The sequence below is a fragment of the Armigeres subalbatus genome, chromosome 3 (assembly GCF_024139115.2).
Source record: "Armigeres subalbatus isolate Guangzhou_Male chromosome 3, GZ_Asu_2, whole genome shotgun sequence".
In the NCBI taxonomy this organism is placed as follows: Eukaryota; Metazoa; Arthropoda; class Insecta; order Diptera; family Culicidae; genus Armigeres; species Armigeres subalbatus.
In genome coordinates, this window is record NC_085141.1 from 83026562 (window position 1) to 83040104 (window position 13543).

Here is a 13543-nt window from a genome sequence, read left to right on the forward strand (position 1 = left end):
TGAGTGTCGGAAACTTCAAAATGGCATGCACTGTACGAAAAATGTTGATATTTCTTGATATCAAGAAGATTCGAGGAATCTAAAATGTTTCAAAATCACATAAATATATGACAAAATGCCTTTAAAGTACCATAAAACTTGTTTAAAAAATATAGCGACATGTAACACTCGTTTAAAGCAGAGCGTTAATGAATAAAGCTTCCAGTGAATGATTAAATTTGTTATGATTAAATCATTCAACTCTGTGATTGAAGATTATGAATAATGATTTATTCGTTTTTGACAATGATTAATGATTATGATTAACGAATAAAATAAATCTTTGACAATGATTAACGATTATGATTAATGAATAAAACGTTTGGAGTGTGACTAACGATTACCAATCATGATTAAATGTTGACACAATATGTGTATGATTAATGATTAACGATCGATATGATTAATGATTAATGATTATGAATAATCAAATTGAATGATTTGCATTGTGATCAAAAAGCAAGAAACCTTTATTCCAAATTGGGTTATTGAAAGGAAGAAAAATTATATGATTAAGATTAAACATTAATGAATAAAAGCAATGTATGCAATGATTAAAATTGATGATTAATGAATAAGCTCAAAATAATTATGAATATGATTAGTGATTAATGATTAAATGTAAAATTCTATTATTAACGATTAGTGATTAATGATTAAATCATATTTTTTGTATGATTAAGATTAATGAATAATGATTAAAACACTCATTATTCATTAATCATGATTAAATCTATGATTAATCACTAATGCTCTGGTTTAAAGTTGCATTTTAATAATCAACATTCACACCGAAAAAATAAACCAAAAAATTTTACCGTGCAACAAGTGATTTGACGTTTGCGGAACAGCTTTCCGACAGTCGACCGTCGGACCCCGGTTCGAAATTTTCAATCTTCTCGCAATACTAATTATTATTAATAAACTGCCAAACTTCTTTGTCGCGTCTACTTTGACTGACTCCATAGGATGACCACCAAATGCCGTTGACAGCCCAGCTTTCGCAATGGGTTTTTCTGTAATGAGCCACCAGGGGCTTAGACTGATTTAGTGACGGGTGCTTAGTCTCTGTTCCAGTTTGCGTCGTACACTATCAGCCAGGGTTGTGCTTTTCAAATTTTGAAATCGATTATCATTTAAATGTAAACCTAACTAATACCAATTTAATGTCAATAATGAAGTTCCATCAGATGTTTGGCATTGTGTTTTGGTGTTATGTAAGAAAATAAGTTCAAAAGTAGCATTTACCAATGCTTCAAATCGAGATACAATTATCGAACGATTCTTACTCTCTAGCGAGTTTTTATCAATTGATAATTTGGATATGTAAACGCTTGAGAGCGTTGTTCATCCTCGATTATTTGAAATTTTATTTTTATCTTCTTTTTCAAATCAATCTCAGGAGCATAGGATAAACACGTAGTTCAACGTCACCTTTGCGTACAACCCAATTGGGCTGCACCTTTGAATTTTTCAACCTGATTTTCATTGTCAAAAAAATCACAAAATCCGATTGTTTTCCACTAAATTGACTTCAAGCCATCGTAGTGCTTCTATTTAAGATTCACGTAAGTGGTTTAGGTCCCCAATATTACGACGTTTTACTTGTGAAAATGACGCGATTCCTTAGCATGTCCATGTCCAGCCCCTCTACAAAAAAAATTATGAAAACTACAGTGGCGTCGCGTAACCTCACTTTTTACCTGTGCACTGACCCAAAAAATGAAAATTCTTATATTTTGACAGCCCAAATGGAAAATAAAATTATCAGAGACGTTTAAACTAATCAAAATCTAGTAATTCTATGCATTTCCGCACACCAATTCATTAAATTTAAAGCCAGTGCACAGGTAGATTGAGGTAAGGGAAACGCCACTGGAAAACTAATCAGCGCGTAAAAAATAATTACGCGGAACATGACACTTTTCTGGGCGTACATGGATCTTTGCTAAAAAATTTACCTTAAATGTATGCAATTTATATAGCACTATATTATTAAATCGTATAAAAAGTGACATAATCCAATAGAAATTGCATACTTTCGGGCAATAACATCGTTAAAAATTACGCTCTTTTCTGCATTCCGTTTATGTGCATTACTGTTGTTAACAACTTTTTGTATATGTACGTGTACGTAATTGATTTTTTTTTATTTTTGAAATATTTTGACTATTTTTATTCATTTAAAAGAACACCCTTTTCTGAGCTACAAAACATTTTTTACACTCGGAGACCTTAAATTTTATGTTTAAAATCAACTTTAAAAGTTCTTGGAAAATTGACACTTTGGCAGTTAGCTCATGGCTTGACAATTTGGCCTATATTAAAATCAAGTGATGCAAAAGTATTAAGTTTTTTTTAAGATTTAAAATAGTTTCCGGGCAGTTTTATAATACATTAAAGAAATGTAATATGCTATTAAACCCAAATCAAAGATTATACATATAAATATGCAATAGTGGTATTTTAATACATTACCTTCATTTGAATAATTGTATGCACCCAACGATTTGTATATTACCTGCAATAGAGAAAAAAAATATTGTTATTACTGTATCAAATAATTAAATAAAAATATCAAAAATATTATGAATAATGAGAAACCTGTATAGAATATAAAAAATTGACGTAGGGTTACGGTTGGTATTTCCAGGCACAGATTTATAACCCATTATTTTGCCAAAACTTCGCCGTCTGTGCTCACTCGAGAACTTATGAGTTATGATGCAGCTAGTAAAAATTGAAATTGAAGATGCAATTGCGGCTTTAGAAGGATGTACCGAAGCGCAATAGTTAGTTTGAAGTCTATTTGTGTCGGTTTGAAAATTAAACAGGAACCGAACCCAATATGAAAAAAATTAATTAAATCAAATAAAGCTTGATTGTTGCGATTATTTCGGCACTGACGTGATACGAAAGCGGACTTGCCCTGATTAAGACTGACACCCTCGCATTGGTCGATTTTTGCAAACATATCATATCGAGTTCATACGACAACATCTGCTAATACAGATTTACAGTGATTTGAACAGTTGAACAATAGAAAAGATTGATACTAGTTGTTACAGATTGTACTGAGTCTATTTTTGATTTTTGGTTCCAACTGTAAAGCGGAAGAATTCGCACCTTCCATTGGCCCAACTCGGATTTTCAGCCCAAAAATAATATTTTGAATGGGCAGCAAAAATTCGAAACAATCTTTAACAAATCCGATTTTTTTCCACTAGCAGACCCGACGAACTTTGTTTCGCCTAAAATTGATTTACTCTCCGATTAGTTCTTGTTTTGTTTGTATGGGAGCCTTCCTTTCCAGAAGGGGGAGGTGTTTCGAACTACCACAGAACATATCTTCCCTTCCAAAACCTCCACATGCCAGATTTGGTTCCATCCGCTCGATTATTACTCGAGTTAATTGGCGTTTTATTTGAATAGGAGATCCTCTTTTTAAAGAGGGAGGTGTCTCGAACCATCTTAAGAACCTTCCCGGACCCAGAAACCTCTGCATACAAATTTTCATGCCGATCGATGCAGTAGTCTCCTAGTTTATAATATAAGGGTCAGACAGACAGAAAATCATTTTATGTATAGAGATTTAAATATTTATCTTTCATTATTCCCCACCCACCCCTTGACCTTTCGGAGACCAATAGGACATAATATTAATTAAATATTTGTAACGGCCTTACTGCCGTTCTACGCATGCTTGTACCAAATTCAAATTGTGATTTCTACGCATATCAGCCCCGTTCAGTGCATGATTTCGTGAATGACTACTGCGATTGACATATGTCTCCACATGCTTTATCCATAGAAGTGAACCTGCCACGTGGTTGAAGTGATTATGTCGCTTAGAACGAGTATTGTACAAATTTTCCCCCATTAAACCAGTGGAACAGGCTAAGATTGGAAAATCTAAACAGAAAATGTTATTTGAATGTATGTTGCTCCATAAAATAACAGAATCCGCCATAATGATGAATTTAATCACTTCGAGACAATTATGCGTAGAAATCAAACAATGGGACAAATAGACTTGATGTTGTTTTCAATGATTTTCCGAGCCAAGTTCGAAATCTGTTAGAGTTTTCTAAAAGTATACGTCAAAATAGACTGCTCTATGGTGAAAAGTCAAAATCCACGAAAACTAACATGGGACAACTATGCGTAGAAGGGCAGCTTATTAGTCACACAATTACGCGAACAACCCTGCTTTACAAACCACTAACGGAGACGCCACCAAGAACTACTCTAACCTGGACCACGTGGACATTGGCTGACCCGACCAAATCGCATTTGATGTCCTATCCTCTAGATAAGTAACCGACGCATCTGCGCCACTGGCTTCCAGCTGTACATTCCACCGCTAGTGACGCCTGCATATTGTCACATCAAACTTAACCAAGCGGTTATTGATTGCAATAGCAAAATTCTATGTCCTCTCCTCAGTAAAGGTATTGAACGCTTCAAAAGACGTTCAGGGGTATCCATTTGTTTATATGCTAGGGGCAATGCGAACCTACGGTACTTCGTTTACCTGAAGAAATAAAATAGACTCAATTGAGTGGCGCTTTGCCTCCAGCTCACGAACTTCTTCCTACCTCCTCGTGATGCAAGCCGGGGTACGAGTAGGTAACCTCAGTTAGGGTTCTTTGGTCGTATAACTCATATGCTTACAGGACAGGAGAGTTTGTTCCTCTCCGGAAGTGCCAAACCTGACCGAGTGTCTGTTTACCAAGGTGGTGTAACTCACAAAAACGTCTGATCATTGTCCGAGTGCCAGCGAGAGACTGCACTATGGTCTTCCGGAGATTCAGAGGGTTTAGTGTCAGCCTTTAAAAAACAAGAACTAAGTAACTGATATCTCGCTTAACTTTTGAAAAGGACCTAAGTAACATTTTATTCATGAATTAATTTGAATAGCGCAATCAACAGAAATAAATGAAAGCTATTGATTGCGCTATTCAAATTAATTCATGAAAAAAATTTTACTTAGGTCCTTTTGAAAAGTTAAGCGAGGTATCAACGATAGAATACGGACCGGGAAAATATGCGAAAACCACAGCGACGAAAAAGGCTATCGATAGGAAGTTCGGTAGATTTCCAAGCTCTCAGCAACATCAAGTTTCCACGGAGAAGGGACATTTCTTAAAATTTTAATGTTTAATGTCGTAATTGAATGATTTTCCTGATATACATGTTCAGCTACCTTATACCTAAACTCATAATTTAATCCCTTATCAGTTTCCCTCTTAGCCTTACTTACTTCTTACTTACACCTTACATCTAACGATCTTTTTGTTTGACCTGTTGTTATTGTACCTACGTATAGTATAAATAGTGTAAGGGGCAAGCCAGAGTAGACGCGACGAGCGATGCGACGCGACGCGACTCACGTAAAAGAATAACAATCATTATCAACAGGCTGTAAAATTGCACTGCCGCGTCGCGTCGCATCGCATGTCGCGTTTACTCTGGCTTGCCCCTATGCTGCGATCATTTTCTTCAAGTCGAGTCAAGTACGAGACACTGAAGACGACCTTACTGTTGAGGTCGAAATACGTATCTGTCAAGGTACAATCAAGTGGTGGAATTAAATGGGATGGTACAAACTCGTCTTATGACAGGTGAAGACATTCCACTAAAAAGCTCAAAATAATTTTCTTAACAAAATGGCAACCGAGCGGAGCGAGCGTAGTACTTTTATAGATTTGAAGAGGAGGATCGCAAGTATTCTTAAGGACGTGGCCTTCCTCAAGAAGTGCCAAAAGGAGAGGCTGACTCCTGTTAGCCATAGGATTAAGATGGGATCTCACATCCCAAAATCTATCAGTAAGAGAGCGGAATCGGATTTGTTGAAGATGTTCATCAGGGGGCACTATGCCAAGCTAGATAGGTTGAACTTGGAGGAGAACCCAGACTCTTTCGATCTATTCCATAAGAAGGTACAGCGGGCCGAAGAGTGTGAAGCGGATAGGAAAAGGAAACTGCACAAGAAGAACCATTCTACGAGGGAAATCAGCGACGGAAGGTAGAACGACTAACCCTACAGTACAATTGATCGAAGGATTCGTTATTAACCGTCCGACACAGCAGTTTACGGAGGAACAATTAGCACACCTCAACAAGGGGCATATCCTATATGCGACAACCCAGAAAGCGGATCTAGAACAGATAATCGTGGATACTGAGACAGCGATTTCACTAAATGTTGATCGACGGGACCAGAATAGTGTGAGAAGCATCGTAGCATACGCATCGTAGCAGGACAACATCGAACAAAGACGAGAGGAGGATTTTGAAGGAGTTGAAGGAGAAACCTGTTTACTACATGAAGGCGGACCGTGGATTCGGCATCGTAGCGCTGCAGGAGGTTTGTTGGAAGGGATCAATGGTGCGAACGTTTAGAGGTAATCATACCATCTACCAGAGCTGCGGCAGCACACACGAGCTGGGAACAGCTTTCATAGTGATGGGCGACATGCAAAGGCGCGTGATCGGGTGGTGGCCGATCAACGAGAGAATGTGCAGGTTGAGGATCAAAGGCCGGTTCTTCAACTTCAGCATAATCAACGTCCATAGCCCACACTCCGGAAGCACTGATGATGATAAGGACGCATTCTACGCGCAGCTGGAACGTGAGTACGACAGCTGCCCAAGCCACGACGTCAAAATCATCATAGGAGATTTGAACGCTCAGGTTGGCCAAGAGGAGGAGTTTAGACCGACTATTGGAAAGTTCAGCGCTCACCGGCTGACGAACGAAAACGGCCTACGAGTAATTGATTTCGCCGCCTCCAAGAATATGGCCATTCGCAGCACCTACTTCCAACACAGCCTCCCGTATCGATACACCTGGAGATCACCACTGCAGACAGAATCACAAATCGACCACGTTCTGATTGATGGACGGCACTTCTCCGACATTATCGACGTCAGGACATATCGTGGCGCTAACATCGACTCTGACCACTATCTGGTGATGGTTAAACTGCGCTCAAAACTATCCGTCATCAACAATGTTCGGTACCGACGACCGCCGCGGTACGACCTAGAGCGATTGAAGCAACCTGATGTCGCCACTGCATACGCGCAGCATCTCGAGGCAGCGTTGCCGGAAGAGGGTGAGCTCGATGGGGCCCCTCTTGAGGACTGCTGGAATACAGTCAAAGCAGCCATTAACGACGCAGCGGAGAACAACGTCGGGTATATGGGTCGAAGTCGACGGAACGATTGGTTCGACGAAGAGTGCAGACAGATTCTGGAGGAGAAGGACGCAGCGCGGGCGGTCGCGCTGCAGCAAGGTACCCGGCAGAACGTGGAACGTTATAGACGGAAGCGGAGACAGCAGACCCGCCTTTTTCAGGAGAAGAAACGCCGCCTGGAAGAAGCGGAGTGCGAGGAGATGGAACAGCTGTGCCGTTCTCAAGATACACGCAAGTTCTATCAGAAGCTCAACGCATCCCGCAAAGGCTTCGTGCCGCGAGCCGAAATGTGCCGGGATAAGGATGGGAGCATCTTGACGGACGAACGTGTGGTGATCGAAAGGTGGAAGCAGCACTACGAGGAACATCTGAATGGCGCTGAGAGTACAGACAATGAAAGTCAAGGCAGCGGAGGAGATGACTACGTCAGTTCAGCGGACGATGGAAGCCAACCAGCCCCCACCTTGAGGGAAGTTAAGGATGCCATCAAACAGCTAAAGACCAATAAAGCAGCTGGTAAGGATGGTATCGGAGCTGAGCTCATCAAGATGGGCCCAGAAAAGCTAGCCACTTGCCTGCACAAATTTATAGTCAGAATCTGGGAAACTGAACAGCTACCGGAGCAATGGAAGGAAGGGGTTATATGCCCCATCTACAAGAAAGGCGACAAGCTGGAGTGTGAGAACTTTCGAGTGATCACCATCCTTTAAGTCGCCTACAAAGCGACATCCCAGATCATCTTCCGTCGTCTTGCACCATTAGTGAATGAGTTCGTGGGAAGTTATCAAGCCGGCTTCGTTGGCGGCCGCTCGACAACGGACCATATATTTACTGTACGGCAAATCCTTCAAAAATGCCGTGAATACCAGGTCCCAACGCATCATCTGTTCGTTGATTTCAAGGCGGCATACGACAGTATAGACCGCGTAGAGCTATGGAAAATTATGTACGAGAACAGCTGACCAGAGTGATCAAACCAACGGTGGATGATGTGCAAAACTGTGTGAAGATTTCGGGCGAACACTCCAGTTTGTTCGAATCGCACCGGGGACTAAGACAAGGTGATGGACTTTCGTGCCTGTTGTTCAACATTGCGCTAGAAGGTGTCATGCGGAGAGCCGGGTGTAACAACCGGGGTACGATTTTCAACAGATCCAGTCAATTTATTTGCTTCGCGGATGACATGGACATTGTCGGCCGAACATTTGCAAAGGTGGCAGAACTGCACACCCGCCTGAAACGTGAAGCAACAAAAGTTGGACTGGTGGTGAATGCGTCAAAGACAAAGTACATGCTTGTGGGTGGAACCGAGCGCGACAGGGTCCGCCTGGGAAGCAGTGTTACGATAGACGGGGATACCTTCGAGGTGGTCGAGGAATTCGTCTACCTCGGATCCTTGCTAACGGCTGACAACAACGTTAGTCGTGAAATACGAAGGCGCATCATCTGTGGAAGTCGGGCCTACTACGGGCTCCAGAAGAAACTGCGGTCGAAAAGATTCGCCACCGCACCAAATGTGTCATGTACAAGACGTTAATAAGACCGGTAGTCCTCTACGGACATGAAACATGGACAATGCTCGAGGAGGACTTGCAAGCACTCGGAGTATTCGAGAGACGGGTGCTTAGGACCATCTTTGGCGGTGTACAAGAAGACGGTGTGTGGCGGCGAAGAATGAACCATGAGCTCGCCCAGCTCTACGGCGAACCCAGTATCCAGAAGGTAGCTAAAGCCGGAAGGGTACGATGGGCAGGGCATGTTGCAAGAATGCCGGACAGCAACCCTGCAAAGATGGTGTTCGCTTCCGATCCGGCAGGTACGAGACGACGTGGAGCGCAGCGAGCGAGATGGGCAGACCAGGTGCAGAACGACTTGGCGAGCGTGGGGCGTATTCGAGGATGGAGAGATGCGGCCTCGAACCGTGTATTGTGGCGTCAAATTGTTGATTCAGTGTTATCTGTATAGATGTAGACTAAATAAATGAATGAATAAATGAATGAATGAACATGAAGGCGGACAAAGGAAACGCAGTGATGATAATGGATAAAGAGCACTACAATGAACAGATGAAGACAAAAATCAACAGAGGACCATTCAGGCATTTGAGAGTGGACCGAATACCCGGGCTTATCAGACTTACGGATAAAACGATGAAGGAATGCAAAACGGTCATCGAAGAAAATGACGTAACCTGTGTTGCCAAGAATCAAAGGACTACCAAAGATACATAAGCCAGGTACAGAGATGCGAGAAATAGTTTCATCAGTGGGATCCCCTACACAAAACTTGGCCAAGTGGTTAGTCAAGGAGTTCCAGAATATGCCGAAGCCGTTCCCCAGCAGATCAGTTGTAAACACCCAAGAGTTCACCAAGAGGATATTGGAATCAGGTAACATCGGGGGAGAGAACATCATAGTATCATTCGACGTAGCGGCATTGTTCCCAAGCGTTCCAGTGAAGGACGCTCTGAACCTTTTGGAGGATAGGCTACTAGCACAAAGGACAGATACAGCATGGCGAGGAAAGATAAAGAAGTATCTCAAGCTTGCAAGATTATGCATGAAAGAGAACTACTTTACATTCCGTGGAAGCTTCTACAAACAAACGAAGGGTGCACCGATGGGAAATCCGTTATCAAGGGAATAAATGTAACATGAGGCTTCGAAATCTACAGGAAGCCCACCAACACCATGAGAGTCATCCCATACACATCAAATCATTCGTATCACCACAAAATGGCAGCTTTTCATTACATGATCCACAGGATGCAGGCGATCCCCCTGAGCGAAGAAGGAAAAACGAAGGAGCTACAACACATCATGGAAACAGCGAAGATCAACGGACACTCCTGCAAGAACTGATGATGATATGGACGCATTCTACGGCTATGCACATCCCGACGTGAGTAAGACAGCTGCCGAATCCACGACTTCAAAATCATCAAAGGAGATACAAACGCTGAGGTAGGTCAGGAGGAAGAGTTTAGGTCGACTATTGGAATGTTCAGCGCTCACCGGCAGACAAACGAGAACTACCCACGACTAATTGATTTTACCAACTCCAATAATATGCCCAACAAAAATGTTTAGCTAAACAAGCTAGTTTTCTAGCTGAAGAACACTATTTTTGGTTGAATAAGCGCTCTATTATCTTCTAATGTTTGTTGGAAGGCAGCACCTGCCTCCAGCACAGCTTTCGGTATCCGTGCACCTGGAGATCACCGCTGTATGCAGAATCACAAATCGATCACGTTCTGATTGATGGACGGCACTTTTCCGTCATTATCTAAATTCTCCGGAACATCCCCAGAAGAGTCTACAGCATTTCCTTACAGAATATCCTTTGGGAATCCTACGGAACTTTCTCTGCAATTTCTTCGACAAAAATTTGAAATTCACTAAAGAAACTTATCGATTTTTCTTTCGGGAGATTCTTCAGAAGTTTATTGGTGGTTTTTTCTTCATATTTTCATCCGGGTATATTCACGCAAGGTTCATGGGGAACATTCACGCGGACTTCTTCGGGTTTTGTACGGGAAATTCCACAAGTTTTTATTTTTTTTAATAATAAGCGGTTTGACATGTTTCGAACAGCGGCGGCAGCGACGACACAGCGTACACATCTAAGTGTAAATATAAACCATGGTTTCGAATTGAATCATTAAGCCGCAATGTCTTGTAGTCATCCAGTAAAGCTTGAGCTTGATTGACTGCTCGTAGTTGCTACTCCATTATGACCAGATCAGCTGTTCTTGCATAGGGAACCAACAGATGTTTGCTTGGGACTAGCTCACCACATCTTCAATGTACAAGTACTGGTGATCTCATTTGTTAGGTCATACTGGCGCCTGCCACGTCAGAATGCAAGTCAATGTAGGGAAGAGAGAGGAAATGATGATGCAATCACTCGCCCACTGCAAGCCGAATATACCTCTGCACTTGCCACGAGTTCATGCGGAATTTGTTGGAATTTTTATAGAGCTTATAGAGCTATTTTTATGGAGCTCTATAGTTCATTTTCAATTCTAGCAGATTACTGTTAGAATACTCAAGTTGAAGGTATAGGAATAGTAATGGTAACGGTATGGAATCCATTTCCAGTTCTAGCGATTGCTAGAACATGAGAAATATAGAGAAAGATACAAAGTAGGAGAATGGAACGGACCTGGGATTGAACCCACGACCTCCTGCGTATTAGGCAGAAGCTGTAGCCATATGACTACGAAGCCCGCTTAACAATGTCTTGTAGTCATCCAGTAAACATGATAAAGTAAATTAAACTATCCCTTATTTATTTTTTCAAATCCAAATTATCTAAATCGAACTGCAATAAAATAATCAAATATGTAGTTACCGTTCCAGCAATCTAAAATACAAAATAAACATCAATCTTAATTCGATTAGAAGAACGAAAAACAGCATCAGAATACCGAATATAGCAACGTCCAATCAAAATCAAATAAACCGCAACCGATCTTCGGTGCATGGTGATCCAGCTGTTGCGATAGCCACCGAAGTTCCTTTACTATCTGTTTATCGTAAAAGCCATAGCATATGACCTTATGCGTCATAACCGCCAGCCGCTTGCACTGAAATTGAAAAATAATGTTTTGTAGGGTTTATGATTTGCGAGTCAAAACACTACTCTATCGAAGAAGCCTACATTCCGGCTAACGAGACTCGGAAGAACAGACAGCTGAAAGATCGCCAGCAAATAGAACACACTGTACAGTACGTTCCTCCAAGCCATCTCTATCGTGATATGGTTCGCATCGGAGGCATAGGCGTGTATTAATCCAAATATGGCAAACACTATAAAGAATGAGGATGTCGTTAGGTTATGCATCACTTGAACGGAGTAGCAGTCATTAAACAGCAGAATCGTGTTGCTAAGCTGATCGTGAATTTCTGCGATTCTTCGAATCCTTTCACAGGATTGTCCTGTGGCGTAGGAGCTTGTATTCATAGTGATGACCTTCCTGTGAATATACGTACTTATATTGTTTATGTAATTGGTTTTATTACTCACTGTAAAGACTCACAGCATAGCAGCATCTAGATGGTTCAATCGCTCATTAATCGACAAAAGCATTAAAATGCAATACGACATGAATATGCTAAAGCTGGTGGTTGTTCTAATTATATTTATAACGATTAGAATTTCAGTACCATCGTATGAAGGATGAGACCACTCTTGATTCAAACGCGAAGTAAGTGCATTCGCAGTTATGAGTATTGCGATACATAAGGTACTAGCCACGAATAATGTACTGATCAAGTGATGTTTCGAATGATTGATAATAATCCCCAAACATTCGAGGTTTCGATCGCAGCTGGCAATATTTGAACACATTTTAAACACAACATCAACCCGGTATCGATTCCACACTGACAATGTAGAGGAGAACATATTATGAAATATTACGGACAGGTAACTTCCCACATTGAGTAGTATGGAATCCGTCAGATGCAAATACGGAAGGCTATACGTAACTCCGGTGGTGAAGAAGTATAAGTCTACCAATGCGGTCACGATGAATCGACACTGGTCCCAAAACGTGCGGCGAATGGTTTGGGACCGGAAGTCCAATGTTTCAAAGTGTACGAGAAAAATCTTCGTCGCAAGGTAGACTGGCCGAAAGGACTCGAAAAAGTTGTGCACCTTAAACCACTTCATGCTTCTGAATGGCGTGTTTGGTTTGAGTTAACGATGATTTTTTTGTGGTGGATTACTATCAATACTTATGTTTTCCTATTAATCTTGTTAAATAATTTATTGGAGGAGATGGAGGATAAATTACGGGAGCTTAACTTGCAGCCATACCAACTATTAATTATCATCAGAATGGCATACGATTCAGTCGAAGCAACAAACTGTCATGGATAGTGTTTAGATACATTTAAAAGGTTTCAGTTGCAGAGTTTGTAATTCTCATTCAATTTTGCAAGCAGAAGTTGCTCATTGCTCACTAACGCAGGTTTCCGCTGTGAAATCATTTTGCTGGAAAGAAAGCACGGTCGACAATCATCCTTTTTTTCTCTTCCAGTGCCGCGAAAAGTTGACGAGAGTAGCCTCAAGATGGTTTAGTCATTTTGGGTTGGAGTTTGGGTTTGATCATTTAGTAGCTTATCAATTACTCATTTCAGTTTATCATAAGTTATGATTCATAATTCGAATTCAAAATGTGTTGTATGATTAACTTTTGTCACGATGCCTAACAGTTCGTTGTTTGAACTATAAAAGTTACAAGTTTGAAGTTTTAGAGTTAAAGCGCTAGTTGCAGTATCATATATTATGATTGA

General features: G+C 41.1%; 1 protein-coding gene and 1 pseudogene across 2 annotated transcripts in view; both read right to left on the reverse strand.

Annotated features, from left to right (window-relative positions):
- Positions 1-13543, reverse strand: part of LOC134222516 (TATA-binding protein-associated factor 172) — a 277075-nt gene that overhangs the window by 28371 nt on the left and 235161 nt on the right. The window lies entirely within an intron of this gene.
- LOC134221778 (putative gustatory receptor 28b) lies at positions 11523-12593 on the reverse strand (annotated as a pseudogene).